Genomic DNA, 25,369 nt, shown 5'->3' on the forward strand with positions numbered 1-25,369 from the left:
GTGTGGCCACTTCTAGTTCTGGCCGGCCACTTCGGGTTCTGGCCGGCCAATTTGCGAAGTGGCCGCAGCGCAGCGGCCAATGTTAGAAATGCAAAGCTACACTTATTTTACGGCCGTCTCGCTGCGGCCAAATGTATTAAAAGTTGCTTAAATTTAATTAAATATAGCCTGGCGGCTTTCGCACTGCCTCCCCCCCCCCGCCTCTCTCCTTGTCCCCGCCTTCCATACAATATGGAGCCGCCGGGAGAGTCGTTCGTCGCGGCAGGGGAAGCAGAGCGGGGAGGCTGCAGACATTGCTTCTGCCAGCGCCCGCTCTGCAGGAACGGCAGGATTCCCCTGCCGCGACGAACGACTCTCGGGGACACGCGTGTCCCCGCCCGGCTGCTCCGTATGTCGTATAGGAGGCAGGGGAGAGGAGAGAGGCGGGGGGGAGGAGGAGAGGAGGAGGCAGTGCGAAAGCCGGCGGCTTCATCTATCACATTGCCGCCGGCTATATTTAATTAAATTAAGCAACTTTTAATACATTTGGCCGCAGCGAGACGGCTGTAAAATAAATGTAAACTTTCCATTTCTAACATTGGCCGCTGCGCTGCGGCCACTTTGCACATTGGCCGGCCAGAACCCGAAGTGGCCGGCCAGAACCTGAAGTGGCCACACTTCGGGTTCTGGCCGTAACATATATAAGAGATTCCTGTGTACACATCATATATACAGTCACAATCAGATATGTATATCTGACCTTAAAAATACGGGGACTGCTTTATTGAAGCAGCACAAGTAACTCATTTTGATTGGTTTATTTCATTTTTGTGGACTAAGCACAGCTATTACTGACTGTATATATACTGTATATATACATTATTTTTAATGACTATTATCTGAGAAATAGAACATTTTATCATATTTTCTATTTTAATTACAGTTACAAATTCATTAGGAGTCGGAGTCGGAGCATTTTTTCCCGACTCCGACTCCAGGCACCCAAAATTGCCCGACTCCACGACTCCGGCTCCACAGCCCTGGTCTATACATTAAGCCCAATCTACACGATACAATTCTATTAAATCCGACATGTCCGATCGGGATTCGATTCTGTTCGATTTGCAATTGCAAAACAATGGCAAATCGAATTGCATCGAATCCCGATCGGACATGTCGGATTTGATCGAATCGTAAATAGAATCATAATCGAATCGTACAAATAATCGTATCGTGTAGATTGGGCTTGACAAGTGCCAACCATTAATTTTCCTAAATCTGATTAGTAATATGCCAAGTTTCTGTTCAGTCTGTTATAGTAATAAATGCACCAGCAATGTGAATTACTAGCTAAACTCTCCACATAAAATGCCAGTAATAATGGTCTACCGTCTATTCATTGTTCATGTATGGTAAGGGTGCATACACATGCAATCACTGACCAATTTTACCACCTCCATGTAGCATGTGCTCCAACATATCTTGTATATTATGAACAGATGGTTTAGGTAAGCTCTCATACTACATGCAAGTGACAAAATTGGACGCTTAATCATTCTAGGTTCAGGGGCGTAGCAATAGGGGGTGCAGAGGTAGCGACCGCATCGGGGCCCTTGGGCCAGAGGGGCCCCGAAGGGCCCTTTCTCAAATGCAGTATTAGCTCTCTATTGGTCCTGTGCTGATAATAATCACTTCTATAGATACTTTGAATAGTAGTAATCATTAACAAACTGCTCTCCATTCCCTTCTTGCACCTCTGACACTGTAGTTGCCATTGGCAGGTTTTGGTGCTTCTTATCTATTGTTATGTATAGAGTGCATGGGGGGCCCCAATGTAAAATTTGCATCGGGGCCCACAGCTCCTTAGCTACGCCACTGTCTAGGTTAGTGTTCTCTAGGTGGATTAAGAAAATAATTTCCATCCTGTGGGATTCCAAAAGACTTCATCTGTCAAACTCTTATCCCCACTAATGCTGGAAAGAGAGTAGTAGAGTGTAAAATCCCACGCAGTGCAGGGATACAACAACGCATTGCCAGCAGCACTACTCAGTTATCCTATAAGCAGAGTTTAGTGAGTGGGTGTCCCGGGACAGGTATGCAGGAGCATGACGGAGCTGCTTGTGACAGACCGGGAGCTGATGCCGCGCTGTACATCAGACTGGCTGGCTCTGGTAGTGACTAGTATAACATCCACACAACCTTGCTGCCTCTGGCCCTCTATTGCTCGCGGATGCAGCCCTATCGGCATTTTCCATTCTCGCATTACGTGCCAGCGCCCTCCCTGATGGGCGTGCTTTACGACCTCTCGCGGGAAGGGGTGGGTACCCCGGTCGGATCAGTGGGCGTGTCTCCGGCCGCGCCGGAAGCGCAGTCCTCCTCTTGGTCCGGCTTTGGTTGCGGCCTGTGTGTACGGTGAAGCCTGAAGCTGGAGTAGTGGCTGCGCGGACTCGGTGCGGGGGGAGGGCGAAGGGATGGGGGGGAAGCCGGGCCCCGTGTGACCTGATCCCCGGGGAGCTGTGTTGGATAGGACAAGATGGAGGACACCTAAGGCCAGACAGAGGGTGAGTGTTTATAGGAAGGAGCACAGAGAGCCGTGCGGTGTGCAGTGCGGGATTCCCGGAGATGCCCCCACAGGCGGCAGCAGCAGCAGCATGTATTGTGCATACCGGCTGTGCTGGAGCACAATGATGGGGGCGCAGGGGATCCGGCTCTGCTGGGCTGTGTGCGAGTGTGGAAGGGGGAGACCGCATGATGAGAGGTGGGCCCGGGACACCAGGGTGACAATCGCAGCCCACACTCCTCTTCCCCACCAGGGGGAATGCTATTTGTAGCAGTGTGGCTGTTGTACGAGAGACTCGGATGGAGGTGGCCTGTTATGTTATTTTACTATATCAATTGTCTCTTTATTATGTTTGTGTTTATATAGCAACAAATCCTCCATACTGCCTTCCTGGTTGTACGTGCCCTGTCTTGCCGGGCTGCATTGTGTTCAGTGGCTCTAGTACTATTTTTTTTCTTTTTTTACACGGGATTGTGGATGTAGTTAGTTTTTGTTTATCACTCTGGACTTTATTTTCTTGCTAGGGTTATGAAAGGAAACATGTATGTTGTGCTATGTTTAGGCGATATTGAAGTTAATGAAAATAATATATGTACCTTTTCTGCTTATGAGGAACTGTTAAAATATTTAAATTTGTTTTATCGGCATTCACTGTCATGTTACTGTGCCAGGACATTTTCCCTTGGTCCAGGGGTCATAAAGCAACCCTGATGTGAAAATTAAGAAAAAATGATAAACCATTTTAACTATACTCCTATATTTAAAGGTTACAGTTCACCTTTACACTTTTGACTGTTCAGAGGATGAGTAATTTTTAACAGTAATTAGGTTCCAAACAAATAAAACTCAAACTGTTGAACTTACCTGCTCTATGCTCTTGGGTGTGTTTTTCTTAGCCACATGGGTTTCAAAGCTTAATCGGTTATATTATTTTTACAATTGTAATACAGTTCAACTGCAAAGAAAGGCTCAGTTTATACTGCTTTCGTTGCTTTCAGTAGGTAGTGTCTAAGTTTACTGAAGCTTTTTCGTAATGCACTGCAATGGAACAACTGATCAGGTAAAATACATCAGTTTTCAGCTTAGTCCCTGTTTACACTTAATCAGTTGCTCTCAGTTATAACTGAAAGGACAACTGATTTTCAAAGTAATGTCCATGTTTTCCTATGGCACTTTTCACACTTAACGCATTTTAACTGAAATCCTTTTTACAATGTATTGCTATGGAGAAGAAGAAACTGCGTACCAACTGATTAAGTGTAAACTGGGCCTTACAGGAGAGGCCAAAGGCCCTGTTCACAGTGGTAAGTTACATTGCAGAATATTTCTTGCATGCCAGCTCACTGCCCATACAATACTATGGCCTCAATTTACTAAACTGTATCAAACTTTTGATAATTTACCTCATGGGTAAAATCTAATTTTGTATTCACTAAGATGTTATAGATTTATTGAAAGTTTTATGGATAAAACATTCAATAAATATATAACACCTTAGTGAATTCAAAATTAGATTTTACCCATGAGGTAAATTATCAAATGTTTGATAAAGCTTAATGAATTGAGGCCATAGTAAGTGGCTTTTCACAGTACTGCATTGTAACTGATCACGTTATTCTAACTCTCTGCATGCAAGCTTTGTATTAAAGCCTATGTCCAGACTCCATTGCAGTTCACAGTCATTATAACACGTTATAAAGCTTGCATTATACAAATGTTACTAGAGTTTCATTCTTATCCAGTGAGGGGAAAAAGGAACACAGCCTAGTTCTAAGAAGTATTGTTAGCAATACACATACACCTTTAGGCCTCTTTCACACTGTATGCTGAAAAACTGACGTGTTTTAGCGAATCAGTTTTTCCAGTGTAGTACATTGTGAAAAAGCTTTCAATTAAAATGTGTGTAATGGGAACTGATCCATAGGGAAACATGGTTATTACTTTCACCTAGACTGCACAATAGCTAGGTTCACAGTGGGCTTTGCATTTCCTGTTGCAGCAGGAACACAATGGAACAGTGGCACCGCATGTTATCCTTGCATTGTATCTCAATAGATTGAAGCATATAGCTAGTGGAAAGCATGCTTTAATATTCATGTTTTGCGTTGGGATTCAGCATGCCGTTATGCCGCAATCCCCACAGTGTGGCAAGCTGCATTACAATGCGCCCATTATGCCGTAATGCAACACTGTGAACATAGCCTAAGTCACTTCAGTTACCCTTAAAACTGCCCCAGCATCTGGTGTTGGTTGTCATGAGCAAAGAATTATCATAGCATGTAAAATTCCACTGCACTGACATGCATCTGCAAGAGCCGATGTTGACACTTGCTGTGATGCGAGATTGCATCTGATGGCTACGAGATTTGTATGCGTAACGTGATTTTATGCTGCATGCTGTCCATTTTTTTTCCCTGCATGCAAATTCGGATGCAGCCTATTGACTTCAGTAGGATAACAAATCGCATCCGAATTCATGTGCAGTGAATCACAGTAGTGGAAATTGACCCTTTTGTCTGAAATCTTGTCAAACATGGATTTTCTTAGAGACTGACATCCTGTGAAGCAGGGCTCTAGAGTCGGAGCAATTTTGGGTATCTGGAGTCAATAAACTGAGGAATTGGATGATTTTTGTACAAATTCCACAGTCCTAATAAGAATTACACTTAAGGTAGCCATACACTGGTCGATGTGCCATTAGATCGACCAGCTGACAGATCCCTATCTGATCGAATCTGAACAGAGAGGGATCGTAGGGCTGCCTTTACTGCAAACAGATTGTGAATCGATTTCAGCCTGAAACCGATTCACCATCTGCTGAGCTGCTCCTGCCGCCTGTTTCCCCCCCCCCCCCCCCCCCGTATACATTACCTGACGCTGGCTCCCGGGCATCTTCTCCGCATTGCACGGCTCTGTTCCGGATCCATTACGGCGCTTCCTGTGTTACTCCGTGACCAGGAAGTTCAAATAGAGCGCCCTCTATTAGAACTTCCTGGTCACTGCAGTGACACAGGAAGCGCCGGGATGGATGGAGCCGGAACAGAGCCGTGCAGCCCGGAGAAGACGCCCGGGAGCCAGCCTCAGGTAATGTATACCTGATCGGATCGGCCGCCGCTAGCGACGCGAACTTTACCCGCGGGCGATCGAGGGTAATTTCCCGCACGGCGCGATCGACGGACCGTTCCGATTCCGGGAGGGAATCGGATCGGCGGCTGCGTTTACCGCGAACGATTGGCAGCAGATTCGATCCCAGGATCGAATCTGCTGTCGAAACGGCCGGGAATCGAGCCAGTGTATGGCTACCTTTAAGGTGACCATACACTTACAGATTTTCAGCCGATTCGGCCATCTAATAGATTTGTATCAGATGCCTGTCAAGTTGAATCTGACAGGAATCTATCTGATGTGTGCCACACACTAGGAACAGATTTCCATCAGATTTCAGAATGAAATCTATTGGAAATCGATCTAAATGCATTATTGGACCATTAGATCCAATGCAACTCTATGGGCCATCGATCTGCTGCCACCTAGATTTTCCATTTTGTCAGATCAAACCAATCGAAATTGGCCACTGATAGATTTGATAGAATCTATTTCTGATTAGTCGATTCCATAAAATCCATGAATTGATGGCTGAAATCGACCAGTGTATGGGCCCTTTTAGGAGAAGTAGCAATTTTGGGTTCCTTGAGTCTGAGTCAGTGTTTTTATAAACTGAGGAGTTGGAGTTGGTCAGATGATTTTTGTACCAAATCCACAGCCCTACTGGGAAGTGATGTCATTCTTCTAGAGCTGTACGTATACGGTAGTTAAGATTTTTTTTTTTTAATCCTCTCTTCTCTATTAAGGTTTGAATTCAAATAAGCCTTTAAGGGAAAAAAGAGCCCCTGGGGTACTTGCATCAGGAGGGGGAAGCCTCTGGATTCTAAAGAGGACTCCCATGTCCACCGCGCTGGGATCCCCAGAATATCTCCTTGCCAACGTGCGTACATGTGCAATAGAAGCTCTCCACTCGGGCTTCTGCCAAAATAGCCCTGCCTGATCGGATCCACCTTACTGCGAATGTGCAGTCCGGAGCCCGAGCTGAGAGCCGCTACTGCACTGACAGGAAGAAGTAACAATTGTTGTTGGCTTCTGCTCCAGGCTGCTAGCGCTTGATCAGGCTGGCGGAGGGAGACTGGGAATCTTCATTAGCATCCAGAGGCTTCCCCTTCCCAAGGTAAGTACACCCCAGGGGCACTTTTTCCTTTACAGGTTTACTCCAAAGTATACTGGACTCGAGACAAACCTACCTAAGGTAAACACAGAGTCTTTTTTATACTGGCTATATTTTAAAACAGGAAGAGGCTGCTACTCACTCCGTTCCGTATTATCACCCTCTCATTCAATTCAGGCAAGGAATGGGAGGTTGATAGGTAGTAGCATTGCCATCTTCAGTCTGAAAATGTGACTTTAGCCAAAAGTCTGATTTTTCAAGGAGTGGTTACACGAACCAGAGGGAGTGAGGAGAGGAACAGACAATGCACAGAGGTATGTGGATCCATATTAAACGTACCTCTGTACTTGCCTTAGGTAGCATTACCTCGGGTCAGGTGTGCTTTACAGCAAACCTGTGAGGAATGTAAGAATGAATGTTAGATACTTGTCTGTTAGTGGGAAGCATCTGGATAGTTCAGAGGCTTTCCAGAGCCTGGGACCTTCTTCTTTTGGCTGAGCTCTTATCGCTGTATGAGTATAGTCTATACATGCCCAGTTGAAGAAAGCCATTATTGTGCTATTTAGCCTTAATTTTACTGAGCATGCGTAGGCCATACTCGCGCACGCCCTGTTAGAATGCACTACTACGTGGGATTTTGACCACGAGCTATATATTTGACAAGCTCTTGTTGAATATGCTTAGAGGGACCCAGAGCTGGAATAGTGGTCTGCAGGTGAATCAGGAAAGCATCTGGACTATTCAGAAGCTTTATACTACTGAAGTACATATCTAATGTTGTGTGCAAAATCTTCTTCATGTGCTCTTTATAAACAGGAAGGGAGGGGGAATTAATATTTTAGCTCTGTGCTTGGAATTCTACTCTACTAGTACAGATACCTATAATGTATGTTTCTTAAATGGTGCTTCTTATTAGGTGTGGCAATTTCTAAGTTGATGTTGAATAATTGATGACTTTTTTTAATGCAAAATTATTCAAATGATTTGCATCTCATTGACCCTCCCTTCATCTAAATCACAAATCTGTAGGTTGCATGCAGACATGTCTAAATAAGTTCTTTTGGGATGGAGATCATTCACCCAGGATGCAAAACCTTTCTTGGCCATTGTTTTCCTCTGATAAGGGAGGTATCGGTATGACTCCCACCTCAATAGAAGAAATAGTGATACCCAACTAAAATGGGTAGCTCAATTCGAACCAGGACTGGCTAATGATATAAGCAGCTCACACAATCAGTCGTCTGAGGCAGCTGATAACAAGCGTCTCAGCTGATAAGTGTGTGTGTGTGTGTGTGTGTGTGTGTGTGTGTGTGTGTGTGTGTGTGTGTGTGTGTACAGTGGCCCCCAACCACTGCTCCACAAGCATTCTGCGTGGTAGATAAACTTGGCTGAGTGACGGGCAACTCCATTGTGCCGCTCCCCTGCCTGCAATATGATGTCACATACACGCCGCTATGTCATCTCAAATTCGGCTATACAGCTGTCTTAGCGGCTGTTCATCCTGGCCCATCGATGTCGCCTGAGGGATGGGGTTCTGATCCCCAACGGGTGACATCAGTCAAAGATGTGTACGCACCTTTAGGCATCTTTCACATGGTAGGCTGAACTGCACACATGTTAGGTAGGTCAGCCTGCCTGCCATGAGTGCCTTTCAGTTATAGTAGCATGCAGCCAACTGGCAACGTTTGTAAGGGCTGGAACGGCAAAGCGACTTTGCCATTTCCTGTGCGTTGTTGGATGCAGCGAAGCATACAGCCAATTAAACATATGCGTCACTTTACTGTTAACACATTCACTTTGCTGTAATGCACTGAATGCATTTACTATGCTGCACGCTGTTACATTACAACACATTTGCCTCACTGTGAACGACTCATAGGTGGGGCATTGCCTTCCTTTTCGGTGCTTTAACGCTAGATATACATTGGTAGCCCGATTTTGAAAGGAATAAATCCCTCCCTAACTGGAAATTGATTTATCTAGCACCAATGGGTCTCCATCAACCTTCAGTAGAATCTGTTAAAGAACAAGCGACACTCATGCTAACTTAGAAATAAAAACCACATATATAAGTAGATAAATACTACCTCTACTTGCATAACAGATGTATTGTGCTATCCACGTAATGATTCCTGTGAATTTTACAAAGGAGAAAATCCTTTTCTAGGCAGTGGCCATCTTGTCAAGCTAATGCTGACATCATATCCTCCCTGAATCTTGTTTCCCCCCTCCCTTCTCTTGCTCATTGTGTATTCATTAGCTGCCCTCCTCCCAGAGTCTTTTTTTTGTTTACACATCCAATCACTGTGTCACCTCAGCCTTGCTTGTAAACACAAGTGATCAGCTAGGCAGGGAAATAAATGGAAGAGGAGGAATATATTATAGATAAAAAGAACTCCCAGCATTCAACTTTTTGGCACTGTTTGGCACTAGGGCCAGTGCTCCTATAGTATGTAATAACTCCAAACCATAACAGCAGAAAAAAGTTTTGACTGCTGGATTAGCATCTTTATCACTTAATACACTCAGACCAGTTGCTGTTGAAATTTGATTTTTATGGTGACAATACCGCTGTAAAGAATCAATTGAATTACTGCCCTTGCTAGCGTACCTCTTATACAACCACCAATCTTTGCTTCTTCTTTCTCAGCTTTTAGACAAAAGCATAATATAGGGAGGTGTTGAAAAACCACTGTATAAAATGAGTTGTATTTATACTGTATCAAGCTGTATTTGATTTGTAATTTTTACAATTATTGGCTTAAGCTAGATATGCTCTGAACTCTCATCCATCCAAGGTTTAATCCAGTTTGCGTAATTTTACATAATAGATACAAACACTTATGATTGCCTAATGCTGGATCCACACGGTGCGTTCGCGCACTCGATTTCCCGCTCGATTCCCGTCGATTCGTTTATTTCCAACATGTCCGATTTGGATTTCGATGGATCGTTAGGTCGATTTGCATGCAAAGTATGCCGAATCGACCTAACGATCCATCGACATCTAAATCGGACATGTTGGAAATAAACGAATCGATGGGAATTGAGCGGGAAATCGAGTGCACGAACGCACCGTGTGGATCCAGCATTAGGCAAAAATCTAGTGGCATTACAGCTGTCCCTTGAAATTCTTTAGTGATCTTTCATGGTTTAAATGAAAAAGTTATTAATTTTCATTGTCATTCCCTCTGGTGGACTTTTCTTGCTCATTCGCTGCCTCCATAGAACAGAGCATGGGGGTTGGTTGTAGCTGGGCAGATAAAAGGTGCCCGTACACTAATCCATTTTCACTAGCATAATCAATAACTGTGACCGAATCTGGTGGAGATCAATGACTACACATGGCCGCTCATTCACAGTTTTGCTCCATTTCTAGCCGACATTGGTCAAAATCAGCAATTTTACTGGATGGTAGATTTAGCTTGAAAGGGGGCAGAAGCATGGTGGTAGGCAATAGCTCAGGTCCCCAGAGCTGTGGATGGGCTTCCAGGTTTTCCCCTTAGCTAATAAGTGGTCCCTTGGGGTCCCTGCAGAGTACTCGCGACAGCAAAACAAACTCGCCTGACCAGCTAGCGTGCTCCCTCCAGTCTGTTTCCATCTCCACCAGTGCAGGTTCTCTGTGACCTGGCGGCATGTTACATGAGTAGGTAAATGCCACCAAGTTGTGGAGAATGGGTGCTGGTGGAGATGGGGATGGAAGGACATTGACTGGAGGGAGTGTGTCAGCTGGACAGGTGAGTTCGCTCCACTGCCTCGAGTACTCTCCAAGGCCCCTGGAGAACCACTATTAGTTTGGGGGTCCTAAAAAGCTCATATTCAGGAATTTCACAAATCTTTCTGGTTGATGGATCTTTCAGCACAGCTTTTAGACTTTCTCCTGCCAAAACAACATAGCAAAGGTATAGGAAAATGCATGCAGTTTCTTGCATTTTTCTGTGAAATTGTGTGCATTTGTCATGGCAGATGTACATGCTATGCCTTCCCGGTCCTCTCTAGTTCCACTGCTGTCCCTTCATTAAAGTTACTCGACCAGCAGGTCGAACATGTCTTCGGCCCTCCTCGGGGAGGCTTTGGAAGTACTCGCGTCACAGAATACTTCCAAAGATGAGAAGCTCCATACTGCGTAAGCACAAATTTGTGTGTGCACATTATGGTGCCGTATGTTTAATGTATGATTGGGTAGGTGGAACAATGCTGTCCCCTCCGTAAGATTTTGACTCACGGCTGGGTTGCTGGCTTCTGCACATGCATGGGGGTGTCACGCTCCACTTATCGTGTTCTTGTGGCTGGTAGCTCTCTGCTCTTGCGCAGTTGAAGTCTTTGTGCGCAGTCATGAGAGCCACACCACATGCCTGTGCATGCACAGCCACGGGCCACTATCATACAGAGCGAATAGCGGCAGCCTGGAGCCCAGGGGAACTTCAGTGCTGGAACGGATAAACTAAACCCACTAGAAGGCTGGGAATCTAGTGAGTGTTCAGCGGTCCCCAATTTCCCCTCAATGCATCAGTGAGCGATGAGCCTTGTTGAGGGCATTGTTCCACATATTTTATCATACATTTTTTTTTTCTTTTTACTCTGTGCAACGTATTTGAACCAGTTGGCTGTGTTTTCTGCATTTGGCTTTGATTTAACAGACCTAAAGTAAGCATTTAAACCACCTGGGGAACGTATGCAGTTAAATGTATGTCAGGCTTATGGTTGCTCAAGCTTGACACAGCATAGATTTAACTACACCAGCTCCTGTTGCAATCTGCTGAGAATCTGGTATATAGTAATGCCTAATCTAATATACCCCTAAACACACTAAAAACTAAACTTTTATTTATTAACCCTTTAGCGGGCAATTTATTTAGAGGCTTGCAAGTGCTCCAGGCCAATTTATTTTAGCAAAATGTTTTGTTTCTTAATTGTTACATTTCCTTGCTGCTAATTAGTACTGCTGTAATGTGTATTTATGGCCTTAAGTCACTAGCGCGCAGTGTGAGACAATAACAGGACTTCTGCTTTCAGTTTCTATATCCTGTGCTAGCAGAGGGACATCAAAGCATTCCAAGAATTTACAGCACCAAGTTCTGCCGGATGAGGTAAAAAGCGGTTCACTTCTCTCAAATGATATAATTCATTTGAAGCTGCTAACGAGTTAATTAAAAATATGAAGAGCAATGCTCTACCACTAGGTGTGGGTATATTGCAAAGATTCTAGTGTAACAAGTTAACCTCAACAAGAGGGGGGGCATGGTGCGTCAGCGAGAGATCTGCCTGTTCTACTTGTTAAGTCATGCACTGCAACATCATGTCTCCTCCACAGCGACAGAAGTCACCAGCTTGTAGGCTACCAACAAATCTGTACAGACTCGACCCCGAACTGTCGCTCAAGGGATCAGGTCCTAGTATGTGTATGAAGCTTTATAGCTTGCCTTTTGTTAAACTACTTACTGTATACGTGGCTGTCTTCTTCTTTTTTCTTCTTTTTTTTTATTTATATGTATAGACTTAAAGAGACTCCGTAACAAAAATTGCATCCTGTTTTTTATCATCCTACAAGTTCCAAAAGCTATTCTAATGTGTTCTGGCTAACTGCAGCACTTTATACTATCACTGTCTCTGTAATAAATCAATGTATCTTTCCCCTGTCAGACTTGTCGGCCTGTGTCTGGAAGGCTGCCAAGTTCTTCAGTGTTGTGGTTCTGCTATGAACTCACCCTTCCTGGCCTCTCTATGCACACTGCCTGTGTGTTATTTAGATTAGAGCAGCTTCTCTCTTCTCTCTTATCTTTTACAAGCTGGATAAATCGTCCTCTGAGCTGGCTGGACTTTCGCATACTGAGGAATTACAAACAAGGGCAAAGCTGTTTGCAGGAAGAAAAGAGCAGCCTGAAACTTCAGTGCATGGGGGAAAGAAACACACAAATGATCTCTTGAGATTCAAAAGGAATGCTGTATACAGCCTGCTTGTGTATGGATGTATTTTTCTATGTGTGGACATACTGTACATCAACCTACTTCCTGTTTTGGTGGCCATTTTGTTTGTTTACTAACAAACTGTTTAAAACTGTTTTTAACCACTTTTAATGCGGCGAGGAGCGGCGAAATTGTGACAGAGGGTAATAGGAGATGTCCCCTAACGCACTGGTATGTTTACTTTTGAGCGATTTTAACAATACAGATTCTCTTTAAGTTTTGCACACACGCGCTGGATGGTTCTTGGCCCAGATGACCAGTCAGGGTGTTCTCTGCAAAGAGTCTAGCATGTGTAATAGAAACCATTGGTAGTCTGTAGCCTAGTGACACCTCTGTACAGAACTCTGCCCTAAGTTGGTGCACAATTTATCAAGTCCTGATTCCTACAGGCGACACCTGAAGTCTTTGTTCACATGCTAGTTGGTTCTCAGGCAAGTCATCAGGCGGGGGCCACTTCTACAGAGATTCTAATTTGAATATGGTCCCCCTGCATAGCAGCAGGCTAGTAATGCATCTGTTCAGCACCTGGTCCCAAACTGTCATCAGGGAGATCCCTTTGAACAACAGTTCTTGTATGTGTTTTTCGAGGCTTTTCTAAATTCCAATCATTTTATATAAATTATGTGAGCTTCTGCTTATGCACAAGATAACTGTACACATGTGATTGATGTCTCAGATCAGGTGGTAATCAATTGGAGAATGGTGATTGCTATCTCACTTTGAACCTCTCCTTGAAGTTGGACTGGAAGTTGATGAAAATGTTGTGTGCCCCTTCCAATCAGTACTAAATTACTCCCTCATATCCATTCGATCCATACATTGTCCAGAATCGATCTGAAGATTATCAATCATATTGTTTCCAACAGACTGTCAGATTAGATCAAATAGTCTATGGCAACCTTTATCCTCTTAGGCCTAGGACCCACTACAGGCACAATATAACAATGGCCGAGAGACTGCGATTTGCCAATTTTTAGACATACCGCGATTCCTGGTGTGATTGCAAATTCACTACTGTATCCAGTGATGCAATTTGTCTATTGTAGCCAAAGACTTTAAAGTACACCTGAAGTGAAAAATAACTTAAAAACAAAGTATAGTGCTGTGTCCCTGCTAGGATTCCGAAGATGCTAAGGATCCGTTTCCACTACAAGCGTTGCAATCAGGGCTGTGGAGTTGGAGCAATTTTGGGTACCTAGATTCAGAGTTGGAGTTGGTGGTTTCATAAACTGAGTGGGAGTCGGATGATTTGTGTACAAAATCCACAGCCCTGGTAAGAGACTAAAGCCCCATCTACACGGAGGGACTTTGTAGCGATCCGGCGGCTCGATTAGCCGCCGGATCGCCTCTTCTGCGTGCCTCGCATTCGATTCCCCGCTCGTCCCCGCCGGCGCCGCTTATCTCCCGCACGATTCCCTGCCATTGTCCCCTCGCGGGGATCGAGCAGGGAATCGGCGGTACGGAGATCCGTCCTGTCGGATCTTATCAATCGAGCCGCATCAGCGGCTCGATTGATAAGCAGCATCGCGGCCGCATCTACTCGTGTAGATGCGGCTTAAGGAGTCGGAGTCGAGGAGTCTGAGTCGGAGCCATTTTGGATACCTGGAGTCTGAGTCAGTGATTTCATAAACTGAGGAGTTGGATGATTTTTGTACCGACTCCACAGCCCTGCTTGCTATGCGGAAACCGCATCTCAACGCAAAGAAACTGTAACCAGTTCACATCATTGGAGTAGTTTCCATTGATGCGAATTGACCTACGCGACCTTGCATGATGCAACGCGGGGGAATTTATGGATAGCATGCTGCAGTTTTCTGCAGCATGCATCCAATTCCCTATAGCCGCTGACAAGATGCTGCATCCGGTTGTACTGACAATCGGAAGTACCCGTGGGGGGGGGGGGGGGGATGCGAGGCGATTGCGTCGCTTCCTCAACGTCAGTGGAAACGGCCCTTAGTCACTTTGGTGGGACAAAATAGTTCCACTAGCAGCTAATCGCAGAACACAATAGTGCGTTCCGCTACATGCAGATTGGATGCAGAACAACTGACTACAATTAATGCCTATGGGCCTGTTTCCACTAAACGCAATTTTTGTGATGCAGAAAAATTATGGATGGTATGTTGCAGATTTCTGCATCAAGATTCTGAATGCAGAAAAACTGACTCCAATGAATTTCTATGGGTCTGTTTTCACTAACGTTTTCATTGTATGAGAAACGGGTGCAGAAATCTGCATCAGAAAAATTGCGTTTAGTGGAAACAGGCCCATAGGCATTCAATAGAGGCAGTTTTTCTGCATCCAGAATCTGCGTGTAGTGGAAATGGGCCCTAAATAGCCACATCCAGAAACTGGATGCAGAAAACTGATGCAGAACTAGTGGAAATAGGCCCTTACTTTTGCCCCTGCAGGAATCCGGACTCAAACCCTTGGGCGAAAGTTTTGGGCCAAGTGCCTTCAGGTTAACCTATTCTGTTGAGAGGGATAAGAACAATGCTCTCGGCAGAGGTCATCTTTGAACGATCCATTGGGGCCACTGTACACGCCATGCGCAAGATTCTAGGTAGCGTTGACCCGCTATTGTGTGTTTGAGGCTTTAGGCATTCAACATCCACATAGCATTTTGATTCATAAATCTGTGCAAAACAAGTGGGAGAACCATACGACTGATGATGGGTAATATTTCTGCTTAAAGGGAACCTTATCTGAGAGGGATATGGATGTTTCCTTATAAACAATACCAGTTGACTGGCAGTCCTGCTGATCTCTTTGGGGCAGTAGTGGCTGAATCACACACCTGAAACAAGCAGGCAGCTAATCCAGTCTGACTTCAGTCAGAGCACCTGATCTGTATGCTTGTTGTGGGGCTGTGGCAATAAGTATTAGAGACACAGGATCAGCAGGAGAGTTGGGCAACTGGTACTATTTTAACCACTTGAGGACCCACCCTTTACCCCCCCCTTAAGGACCAGCGTTATTTTTTGTGATCTGTGCTGGGTGGGCTCTGCAGCCCCCAGCACAGATCAGCTGGCACACAGAGCGATTAGATCGCCCTCCTTTTTTCCCCCCTATGGGGATGATGTGCAGGGGGGGTCTGATCTCTCCTGCCTGTCTGGCATGTTGCGGGGGGGGGCACCTCAAAGCCCCCCTCCGCGGCGAAATTCCCCCCTCCCTCTCCTATCTGCTCATCCCCGGTGATCGGGGCTGCACAGGACGCTATCCGTCCTGTGCAGCCAGTGACAGGCTGTCCCCTGTCACATGGCGGCGATCCCCGGCCGCTGATTGGCCGGGGATCGCCGATCTGCCTTACGGCGCTGCTGCGCAGCAGCGCCGTACAATGTAAACAAAGCGGATTATTTCCGCTTGTGTTTACATTTAGCCTGCGAGCCACGATCGGCGGCCCGCAGGCTATTCACGGAGCCCCCCGCCGTGAATTGACAGGAAGCAGCCGCTCGCGCGAGCGGCTGCTTCCTGATTAATCAGCCTGCAGCTGGCGACGCAATACTGCGTCGCTGGTCCTGCAGCTGCCACTTTGCCAACGCGCGGTATGAATGCGCGGTCGGCAAGTGGTTAAAAGGAAAAATCCATATCCTTCTCAGTTTAGGTTCCCTTTAAATCTGGTCTAATGCTGGGGATACACGGTACGTTTCTGTACCGTGTATCGACCAGCTTATCCGGCCAGCTGATAATATTCAGCTGGCCCGATCATGCCGCTCGACCCGCGCCCGCTCGATTCGAGCTGCAATCGATCCGCACGGACGAGCGGGGATGCGCCGGCATGAAGCTGCTGGCTCGATCCGGCGCATAAAACGAGCCGTGTATGCCCGGCATAATATCTACTCTTGCAAAACAAACATCAGTCAGTATCGATTAGTTTTGGAGCTGCTCCCTTTTAAATGCATTCATCACTTTTTCCCATTTGATTCCTTGAAGATTCACTTCATCTCCTGGGAATTGATTCCTCCAGAATGTTTAGCAGGCCATCCACTACTGAATTTTACTGTCGATATACAGCAGATTTTATTACTTTAATTGAATCTGCTGTTAAATCAGTAAAGCAAACGTTGCCTGTTTGATTTCTGTCTGAAAACAATTAATTCTGGTCCAATAGGTTGATTGGACGAGACTGAAAATTTTGCTTGATCGCCGGTGGGTCGGCTGTGTGTTGTTATCGACTCTCGATTTGGCATCAACCAACACAGAATAGAGGCAGTGCTCTCAACTGTCCACTGGTGTGTGTCCTCCCGTATCCAGTGCGTTCACCTCTTCTGGTGGGTCTCCTCCTCAGTGTGTCCACTTCTCTTCCTGTCATGTGACAAGCCAAAGTTCAAACTGCGTGTATGCTGCCGGTGTCTCTAAACTTAAAGTTGTCACATGACTGGAAGAGAAGAGGCAACCATGGAGAAGACCCGCCAGAAGAAGTTAAAGCACAGGCCTGGCATAACATACATCAGTGGACAGGTAATGAATACACTGCCTGCTGGGGAGCACAGATGGGGGGGTGGCGAGGCAGGTGGCGGCTCCACAGATTTTTGAATCAAAATCTGTGTGTAGCGTGTGGGCTGCCAATTAATCCCTCTCTGATCTATCTGGTGGTAAATCTGGTGGCCATCTATAATTATATGGCCACATTTAGGTCAACCAAATTTTAATTGATTTTGAACACAATTTTATGAAAAGTATCGACCGGAAAGGATGGAAACATCTAGGTGGATTGGGGCAGGAGCAGTAGATGAAGGCTAGGGCCTAGCGTTGCACTGCATGGAACGGTGCAGTGCTGCAATTAGAGTCAAGATTTGGTTATAATTGCAGTTGCTCTGCATGCAGCATTTAAAGAAGAGATTCAACTTGTAAGAGTGTACAAAATGCACATTTTATCAGAAATTGTATTGCAAAATCGCAGTTGCTAAACCCTTGGCAATTGTAATTGCGATTTGTAATGTGAAGACTGAAAACTGACATTTACCCATAGCTTTGATCAGGCATTGCTAATGGCTAATTCACCAATAGTGGATATGTCTATCAGATGCAGATACAATTTTTGTCGGAAAGCAGATATTTAGCTGCCTTTAGCGGCTTTCAGTTTGCATTTGTGACAACAATTGGATAATGCATGGTTCATAAGTCTGCGGAGTGTGAGAATGTTATATTTAGTGTTGGTAAACAAGGCTATTTGTGCCATCTCTGATGCATTTTTCATACTGATCATTCTCACACTGTATTGCTCCGGATTATCCTTTTGGAGTACTACATATTCTGGTCCCTGTCTGCACAATATGTCTGTTAAGCTGTATTGACTGAGGGTTGAATGCAACATCTTCCTGTAGAACCTTCCTACACTAGCAATGGGATTAGATGTGGGAAAACCCCCCATCCCCCTCTCCAATTGTCTAGGCTCTCAAGGCTTTCATCCTAAGCATCTGCGGTACTAGGTTGGGTTACAACAATAATATGGCTATCAAAGAGGTTGCAGCTGCCCCAGCCCCCTTATTCTGCCCTGTTTCCCTTTTTGTGTTGTTTCCTTTCTTTATGCACCCGTTCTCCCTCTTCCATTCACATCTCTCTTGTCGTTTTCCATATAACTCCTTTTCTTTATCACGCCTCCCCTTCGTGTCCCCATGCTCTCACACTCGTATCTGCTTCAGTACACCGCTCTCCATACCTCAACACACTCTAACCTATATTTATATAAGAAACACGTTATATGCTGGGAGGGGGTGATTCAAGGACACGAGAGAGGTGTAGCACATCTTGACGCATGCTAGGAGCCTTTGTGTGCACCAAGCTTGGGTATAAGGGGATAGAGCAGTCTTTTGTTCTGTGTCTGCTGGTTTTATTTGCCCACTGCTAACCCAGCCTCTACTCTGCTTATAAATAACATTTGTGGATAGGTTCTATGTAGCATGTGCGTGGATGTAGGTTACAATTCAGATGCTCTCTCACCTAAAAAGATTTTAATTGCGTGAATGGTTGTTTTTTTCTTGCTGTTTTCGACTGTTAAAATGTTCCTTGCGATGTAAGCACAAAAGGGCTTACTGCTTTCTTTACTTGAAGTCATTTTCTCTTAAATCTAAAAGGCTGTGTTCCCATTTGACAATAAAACGGACATTTTTTGTCCGTTTTTCTGCATAGTAAAACTGACAGTGAACAACTTCTGTTTTATAAATGGGAACAGGTCACACATCACTCTGCTATGGATCCATGGGATTCGTTGCAGTAAGTGGGTCACACTTCTGTGCAGTATGCGATAATCCTGGGCAGGCGAATGTCTTCACCATATAGCCTATGGGGCAATGCATCTGATCCGGTCTCCAGCTGGACCACAGCGGACCATCAAAGCGGACACTGCACTGTTTGCTTCTGTTGGCCGCACGTTATCCGTTGCAAGTGGGAACCAAGCCTAAACATTGTGGTTAGATAGAGCAATGAAATCCAAAATATGATGTCCAGAAACATTTTCATGGAGTTTGTATGCTTTTACTGTATAAATGTGGATTTCCTCTAGTTGGTCTGGTTTCAACAACCTACTATTTTTATCCCGTTCTTGACATTGTCTAGCTTCAAGATCCTGCACCTCTGATGGTTGGTCCTCAGGGTGGGTTTGAACAATACCTTTTTCTTTTTACAGATGAAATTCAGCCTTACTAGAATGTTGTTGTGATACAGACATCATTTCCTTTGGGGAATCACAACAGCAACTGCATTATCCATTGATCTCTGTAGCATAGTCGTCTACAGCTGCCGCTGTAGCAGAGAAGTTGACGGTAGACAAGATTTCTTATGAAATTTTTTCGATATTGAGTGGTGCAAAGTGGTAAAACACATCAGCGATCAATATTTAAATTACCGTATATTGATCTTTTACCTTATCTACTTCTGATGTCTAAGTGTATGGGCAGCTTAATTAATGTTGGTTGTTTTTTTTTATTCATTATTTAGATAAACACTTAGTAGGAGGGAGCCAGGATTCTTCTTTATGTTGTACCTAGTAGAATAATTCCCAATAGATTAGCCACTCTGAGAATGATGGGGCTGTTAGAGAACTTCAGACCCACGGCACCTGAGATGGTTTTTTCCTATGAGTTGAATACATTTGGATAATTGGCCATAGTTGGTGTCGGTTTGTCCTTCCTTTCTATTGCTATAGAGGCACAGCATATTGGCAGGCATAATATTATTGTTGCTCTGTCGCTGAATGGAGCAAAAGCTGTATATCTATTCAAGTCCCGCCCTCCCCTCCAGCTGTGCAGAGTATTGCAGACTCACCTGTCCACTGGCACACTCCTTCTGTGACCCGTGTCTTCTACATCTCTGCTGGGCATCTGTACCCTAGTGAACCCATCACATGTACTGCCGTTAGATGCTGAAATCTATTGGAAAGCTGTGTGCAGTGTGTGGGTGGATAATAGATCCCTCTCTGATGAAGTACCATGCACGCCTCCAGGACTTCTCAAGAGCTGCTCCAACACTATGGAACTCCCTACCTCCACCCATTAGGGCAGCCCCCTCCTTCAACATCTTCAAGAAGGCCCTCAAAACTCACTTTTTCACTCTGGCCTACTGCCCTCACAAGTGCTCGAAACCCACAGCTGAACTCTGGTCCCCTACCTTTCGTGTCCTTACCTCTTCCTCTAGATTTTAAGGCTTTGGGCAGGGTCCTCCTCCTTTTGTGTCCTACCTGATCATGCAACTCCATTGGTGTCAACCCATGCTGTGCATCTGAGTGAGCCTAACTTGCCTAATTTCCATGCTCTCCTCCAGTGACTAAGCATTACCTTGTACTCGTAGGGCTGGTGCACACCGAGCGGCTTTTTGGGCGTTTTCAGATCCGCTTGCGGCTGCGGATCTGCTTGGTCAATGTATCTCAATGGGGTGGTGCACACCAGAGCGGCAGGCGTTTTGCAGAAACGAAAAATGCCTGGGTGAGGCATTTTTTGGATTGCGGATGCGTTTCTGCCTCAATGTTAAGTATAGGAAAAACGCAAACCGCTCTGAAAAACGGCACTTCAGAGCGGTTTTGCAGGCGTTTTTGTTACAGAAGCTGTTCAGTAACAGCTTTACTGTAACAATATATGAAATCTACTATACTGAAAACCGCAGCAGCAATCCGCAAAACGCTAGCAAAACGCCATAGAAAAATAAAAAAAAGCGTTTAAAAATCTGCTAGCATTTTGCGGATCTGCTAGCGGGTTTTGGTGTGCACCAGCCCGTACAGAAGACGCTGACGCTACCAGTTGCACGCCGGGGAAGTTTCCGCTACCTGCACACGCTGTATGAAACTGTGCCCGAGATTGCAAAATCCACTGCCAACAACTGCTGCATGTGGCAGGTTCAGAGAGTCCTTTCTGTGCATGCGCACACACCCAGCCTGCCCAAGCTCAGTGCATAATTGGGTCTCGGAGCAGAGTGATGTGCGCGGGGAGAAAGGAAAGCCGTGACTAGAAAGTTTCCAAACTGTCGCTACCATCTTGAAGCAGGAAGTACCGGATTTTTGATTCTGACTTCTTGTGGAATGGGAACCGGCGGAGGATCAGCGGTAATAGCAGGAATTAGTTATTAATACTGTACCATCATACGATACAAATCATATTTGCTTCTTATTTTATAAGGGGGGAAATAGGCACTATAATTGTTATGGGGCAGGGATGGTGCCTGTACTTCTTAGGGGTGGAAGTAGGGTGTTATGGTGACTGAATGGTATGAGTTGTGGCCACATTAGCAGTGGCAGAGCTATAGCCAGGGAGGAAGGTTAAAAGGGATCCGAGATGAAAAACTAAAGCTGGCCGTACACTGGCCTGATTTGCCGCCGTTTCGACAGCAGATTCGATCACTGGGATCGAATCTGCTGCCAATCGTTCGCGCTAAAAGCACCCGTCGATCCGATTACCTCTCGAAATTGGATCGGTCCGTCGATCGCGCTGTGCGGGAAATTACCATCGATCGCCCGCGGGTAGGGAGTGCGTCGCTAGCGGCATCCGATACAGGTATACATTACCTGACACTGGCTCCCGGGCATCTTCTCCGCACTGCACCGCTCTGTTCCTGCTTCCATCCCAGCGTACATTAACTTCCTGTGTCACTCCAGTGACCAGGAAGTTCATATAGAGGGCGCTCAGAGCGACACAGTGTACGCTGGGATGCGGTGCAGCGCGGAGAAGAGGACCCGGAGCCAGCTTCAGGTAATGTATGGGGGGGGGGGGGGGACAGGCGGCAGGAGCAGCTCAACAGATTGTGATCGGTTTCAGGCCGAAATCGATTTGCAATCTGTTTGCAGTAAAGGCAGCCATACGATCCCTCTCTGAGCAGATTCGATCAGGTAGGGATCTGTCAGTTGGTCGATCTAATGGCAAATCGACCAGTGTATGGCTACCTTAACTATAACAAGTAACTTGTCTATATATCTTATCTAAAGTTTAGATTACACAGCAAATCTGTCTGCATACAGCTTCAATAGCTTATGATGATATATTCCTGTGATACAATGAGAGCGCCCATGTTCTGTTTGTCATTATACACAGGTAATCTGCAACTGCATCTCCACCCCTCAGCCTGTGAACAATTCACTTCCCCCTTCCCTATGCCTCTGAAATCTCTGGCTAGTAACCTCCTCCTGCCCAGACTGAGCTCTCATAAGCCCTTGCTACATGGGTCTGAGTGCCTTGGCATTTTGGAGAATCTGTGGACGAGGCTTGTTTAGTTTATAGGGAATTAGAGTATTAAAAAAAAAGGATTGGCTTGAGGAATGCCCTATAAAACTATATGTAAGGAACACAATTATGCAATGAATAAACGTTCATCTCGGATCCACTTTAAGGTGGCCTCTCTTGTAATAGGAGGAGAAAAGTTTGATGGCTACAATACCTTTATGACATAGGGAGTTGTGGGAAGCCGTAGTATGTTAGAAAAGGGAGCTGATCAATATTCGATCCATTATGCCTGACTGATCCATCACACTGCACTTCTAATGCGTCAGTGTAAATGTACCTTTACAATATTATTGTCAGCAATGTTTATTTTGTTTGATGCAAAGCACCAGTGTGAACAAAGCTTCTACATTTGTGAACAGTTTAAGGGCATGGTTATTCATTCATACAAGGGTCATCTTAAATCCTCTTGTATGTGACTTTTTTGTGTATTTTATTAACTGTCCAAAGACTGTTTCTATTTGGGTGAGGTCTGAGACAGTATGAAGTTCATTTCAGAAATGTTCCTCCGATGCTCCCTGACAACCAACATTTTTGACCATTACTTTCCTCCCTGGACCCTCGATACACATCTTTTCAAGCTGGAACAGCCTATGCTGTCAGCCTTTTAGTTTTCCCCTCAATCTGTGTTGTGACCCCTTCATTACCTTTGCGGAAGTTATATCCAGGCCACTGGGTCAGGGATTGAGTGTCTTCTTTCTTAAGCCAGGAACCATCTGGCTAGAGACTGTCTCAGGAATTAACATGTTCAGTGCTGCTCTAACATTAGTGACCACTCCCTATCCATAGCTACCTGTAGCGGTATGAATGCCATCTCTAGGTGAACAGAAGACTTCATTGGCTCTCGTTTGAACCCTTTTTATTGATATTATTGCTTGATAAATCTAGGCATTTTTCAATATTTTTTTTTTATATTCAACAGTTATTTAAGTGCTTTTGTATTACACATGGGCTTCAATTCAAGTCAAAGCATTGCTACATGTGCTAAAGCAGAATTAACATTTTGTGAAATAAACCAGTGGCCTGTGCTCAACTGTCTCGGAACCCTCACCACTTTCTCCACCAATGTCCCTGATCAGTGGCATGTTTTGGGTTGATGTCAAGTAGTGTAGTAACTCAAAAATAGTTATTGCTACCAGTGTTCTCACCAGAATTTTTTTCCAGCTGCGTGACATGAAATAGTAGTACCCTGGTGGCATGAAAAAGTAGCTGGGTGGGGTGATAAGAGAATGCAGAGCTGGTGCTTCTGTGTGCAACTCTGCTTACAACGTAGGAGATGAGCCGATGACAGCCGGGTGCTCACCAAAACTAGCCAGGTGGAGCACCCAGCTAAAAGAGCCTGGGGAGAACACTGGCTACAGGGCTACAGAATTACATGATGTAGTTGCTGTAAATGTGCCACACATGATACCCAAATAATATTACTGAATAACAAGCAAATGTGAGTGCTTCTCTGGCTGCAGCATCACAAATCCTCCAAAGTCACATGCTTGTAGGAATTTAGTTGTAAAATGACACTAAAGATGGCCATACATTTTTCCTGTCAACATCCGGCAAATTTCATAATGCTGATCAAATCTGCTAAAAATCAGTGCTACTGGCGTCCCGATCAATTGATCATCTAAAATCGATCTAATCAGTCGACCAAATTGGATGGAAGATATCGATCGGTGGTGGGCAGGAACTGGCGGCGGATTGATTGCCTATAGCGCTGCACTCTACCAAACAGAGCAATGCTGCGGTTAGATAGGTTTTTAATAGATTTCACAATGAAATTTATTAAATATCTACGCCTAATGTGTGGCAGTAATAGATCCCACTCAGATCAAATTTGATCTGACCGGGACCTATCTGATGGTCAATTGGACAATAAGATACGGAGGCGCCAGCAGAGTAAAACTCAAGTTAAAAAGGTATAAAATGATGGGCAAGGGTGGACTTACCTCCCCGACAAAAACACAACTATTGTATAAGAGCAAGAAAAACTGTTATTATTTTTATTTTATTTTTTTGTTCAACAAGGACGTTTTTGAGGTTGCCAAAAAAAACATACAATACATCAATACATCTTTCAAAGAGCAAACAATTAAATTCGTCAAAAAAGTACATATAGCGAGATTTCCAAGTACAGAAGGACATAGCAATCAAATGTTGCTTACAGAAACTTCTAGATAAACCAATGTTAGCCAAAATTCTTTCCCTGACTAAGTCAGGATCGACAATCTTGAACATTAAGACAATTTACACCATCTTTTCTCATATATAATGCATATAGTGCATATATAATTTTTTTTCAAGTTTTAAAGAAGCATTTATCTGCATAATCCACATATTTAGGGAAGGGGGAGTGGGTTTCTTCCAAAACTGAAGCATCCATTTTCTAGCAATAAGCAATGATCTTATGACTGCAATTCAATTCTAGTGTGCTCTGATATGTCCCCATCCTCAAAAGATCCATAAATACATGCCAATGCCATGCGTGGGACTTTTATTTGGAATACCTGATCAATAGCATTCAGAACGCTACCCCAGTATCTCCTGAGTTTGGGGCAGTTCCACAACATGTGCAAAAGATCACCTTGATCTCTAGCACACCTGGTAAGTATTGGGGAAGAAAGCAGACCAAAGCGGTACTGTATTTATTCTTACTCCAAAACGTTTGCAACGCATTTCACGGATCCCAAGCCCCCTTTATCAGGCAAAAATACACAATTCAATTTTTACACGCTAGTGAAGCGCCTCTGCTAGTGAAGCGCCTTCGCACTTGAAAGTTGCTTCTTCTGTGTTTTTGCCTGATGAAGCCGGCTTGAAACGCGTTGCAAACTGTTTTTGGAGTAAGAATAAATACAGTTTTTCTTGATCTTAGACAATAGTTGTGTTTTTGTCAGGGAGGTAAGTCCACCCTTGCCACTCATTTTATACCTTTTTTTTTTATTTTTA

At 44.8% G+C, this 25,369-nt stretch overlaps 1 protein-coding gene across 2 annotated transcripts in view; it reads left to right on the forward strand.

Annotated features, from left to right (window-relative positions):
* Nucleotides 1-2,324: 2,324 nt before the first annotated feature.
* ZNF609 (zinc finger protein 609) overlaps nucleotides 2,325-25,369 on the forward strand; it is a 124,876-nt gene continuing 101,831 nt past the window's right edge. Inside the window, exon 1 of one of the 2 annotated variants that reach the window (XM_068275665.1) lies at nucleotides 2,325-2,540. The gene's annotated coding sequence lies outside the window, so the exon portion shown is untranslated. The remainder of the gene's footprint in view (nucleotides 2,541-25,369) is intronic. The other variant, XM_068275664.1, reaches the window with a different exon arrangement.

Source organism: Hyperolius riggenbachi, chromosome 3 (genome assembly GCF_040937935.1).
Source record: "Hyperolius riggenbachi isolate aHypRig1 chromosome 3, aHypRig1.pri, whole genome shotgun sequence".
NCBI lineage: Eukaryota > Metazoa > Chordata > Amphibia > Anura > Hyperoliidae > Hyperolius > Hyperolius riggenbachi.